Here is a 3,209-nt window from a genome sequence, read left to right as displayed (position 1 = left end):
GCTTTTCTCTCCCCATAATTTCCTCCAGCCATTCCTTCCTTGAGGCCCATGCATTATGATTGAACTAATACATTTATTCTAGGATAGGCCCTCTAAAAACACTCAGGAATTTCCACACTCCATCACACTCAGCATCTATTTAGTTCAGTATCCTGTCTTCAGTAGTATCAGATTTTTCAAGTGAACAAAACTAACTTCACCGCAGGACAAGTTTCATTTCACAGGTGCTTATTGTGTCATAATCCTGCTAGCTCTTCAATTGTACAGATGTTTTCCATTCACTTATGCTTCTATTTTCTGTGAAGCAGAAAGGCAATGCGATGGCATGTTAACTAGGTATTCCTGTCCAGCTTGTGGTAGACCAGTAGAATAATATAACATAAATGCTTAGGCATGCAGTCCAATATTTATTTTAGTGCAGGCAGATGCTCCATTTTTTACATTTGCCGCCATGTCCCCGCTCCCCTCCACACACTTGGCTATTGGAGCTTGAGTTCATCTGCGACATCCTTACCTTGTTCACTTTCAAGTCCTTGCTGAAGACCCACACTCCTGTCATGCTGCTTAAAGTGAATCTAGTGGTATATAATTTGCCTGTTTTTGTTTCCTGTTCCCCAACCGCTCTCTTTTGCTCTGTCCTTAGATTTTGAGCTCCTCATAGCAGAATCCATGAGAGTTTACACAATGGGCATTAATATTAAGTAGATAAGGCGACTAGAAAGACTTTCCTTTGTGTCAGAGGGCAGAAGCCCAACCCTGAGAGCACTCAAGCCCTTTCAAGCCATTTTAGTAGGAAACAAGTTTAGAGAGCAGTGGGTGGCCCGAAAGGAGTCACACTGACATCAAATATCAGAGAGGTAGCCGAGTTAGTCTGTATCTTGAAAAACAACAAGAAGTCCTGTGGCACCTTACAGACTAACAGATATTTTGGAGCATAAGCTTTCATGGGCAAAGACCCGCTTTGTCAGTTGCATGAGTGGGAGTTCCAGAGGAGGGTCTCAATTTATAGGCTCATGAAAAAGAGGGCGTCCCAGTCAAAAGGAGGTCCAGAGTTGACAAGGTCAGTTCAGTCACACAGGATGTGGCCCATTATCAGCAGCTAATGTGGAGTTGTGAACATCAAGAGAGGAGAAACCATGTCCATTCAGTCAGGGAGGATGTGGCCCATTATCAGTAACTAATGCGGAGGTGTGAACATAAAGAGAGGAGAAACTGCCATCAAAAGCAATTTTTCAAATGCAAGAGTACAGTATAGGAGTCTTACATAGCTAAGGTTTCCTGGATTCCTTGCTGGTCATAACATTTCACTCCATCCTGAGCCTCCATTTACACTACAACAGGGCTCAATGTTCTGAGATCGAGCCTCCAGTGATTGGAGCAGCCCTCCTAAGATGGAGGAGGGTTGGCTGAGCCCACCTTTGAACTCAGAAACCTTTATCAAGTTTGGCCTGAGAGCAGAGGACCACTGAGTGGCCAGTAGAAATTACCCATCTGCTGAAAAATATGAATTACATTTTTAGTCGGTTACTGTACTGATTTGTCCAGGGCATTAGTTAGCATTGCAAGTCCTTCGTTAACAAATGTCTCAGACTTCCTCATTCAAAAGTTAGAAGTCCTGGTGGCAGCTGTAGGTTTGCTTACATATGGAGTTGTTCTTAATTAACTCCATATAAGGATGCTCTCGAATGATGAATGAAAAATCAAGACTCTGGTATTTGGCATAATGGATGGTTCGAACAGGAGAGGGAGACCCCCCACAGAGCATGGGTAGATGATACAGTTGATTGGTGAGGAGCTAGTCTACAAAAACTAAGCCACTCCACACTGGACAGGGAAAGATGGAAGGAAATGGAGAGAGAGGCATCAAACACCAATGGGTGCTGAGCCCCTGGTTATTGATGATGATGATGATGATGGACACTCTTATTCCATTGTAAGTTTCCACACGTAGGGTTTTATCAGGAACAACTCCATGCATAGATCAGCCTGCAGCAGTCAGAAACGTAGACTTTTTGCTCTGTTCATCACCATCCTGGTTTCTATGCTCAGAGTTTTGAAACCATTTAGTTACATTCCAGCAACTTGTTCTTCTGACCAGCCCTGAAAAACAGGAGATACTTGGAATCCTTAGTGTCAAAATCTTCAGTATCTGCTACCTCCCACAAACCTATGAGCAAGTGATCTATAAATCCAGGTAAAGCACATCAGACCACAGAAATGGAAATATCAGTTTTTTTAGCTTGGAAGTGAATGAAACTACAGAAAAACGTCAGCCCCAAAACCGACAAAAATCATGTATCAGGTTCCAACCCCAATCCATCCCTTCCAAGAGATGCAGTGAAAAATAATGAGATTTTCAAAATAATAATGGTGGAGGGTTTATCTGTCTTGAAGTTTGAGCTTTTAGGGCTGATGTTTTAAAGCTCCTCTTTGCAATTCTAAGTATAAAAAACCCCCATAAAATATGAAAGCTGAGAGGCTCATGTAACAGTAGGACACATTTTCAGTTCTGGCTAAAAAAGGGTTATGTGAAAAGCCTGGTTTTGCCCATGTAGAAAAAAAATCATTACAGCCGTTACATTCAGCAGCTCCAGCAGGCCTCTAAGTCCCTGTTCCAAAGCAGAAGGTGACTGGTGACAGATACGCTTTTTTTTCTATGCACCCTTGGGTCAAGATACAAGCCTCTGAAAAATGTGTTTGCCTATGATCAGTAGAAATGAGCCTTGTGAAAGACTTCCAGATAAATTCGCTGAGATTCCAGATGCACTGCTCCATCCCCAAAGTTCCCCCAGGCCACACTTACACCTGCAATTGAACATGCTCTATCTCAAGATTGCAGAAACGGAATAGGACTTTTCCTCTGTGACACTGCAACCAATAGCAGAGTTCCTTTTTACATTTGCTTGGTGTTTACTGATATAAAGACAGTGAGAAGGCTGCTATACTGGACTGTAGAGGAATAACATGTATTGGGGTAGGACTCAGGATACGGAGTGGCAGGAGTCAGGGATGGATATAAACAGAGTCAGACAAGAAGTGCTTTGGGAATAACTCAGGGTGGTGTAGGAAGCTGTTGTCTGCAGGATCCCTGCTTCTTTTGGTGCAGAAGTCAGAAGGCAAGTAGTTAATGAGGCAAGGAATTACTGGAAGAGAAAAATACTTTTATGAATAAGGTAAATGAATGTTGCCCTGCACACTGCATTCTATCC

Source organism: Carettochelys insculpta, chromosome 1, assembly GCF_033958435.1.
Source record: "Carettochelys insculpta isolate YL-2023 chromosome 1, ASM3395843v1, whole genome shotgun sequence".
Lineage (NCBI taxonomy): Eukaryota > Metazoa > Chordata > Testudines > Carettochelyidae > Carettochelys > Carettochelys insculpta.
The sequence above is the reverse complement of the archived record's forward strand: the minus strand, read 5'-3'. Positions refer to the sequence as shown.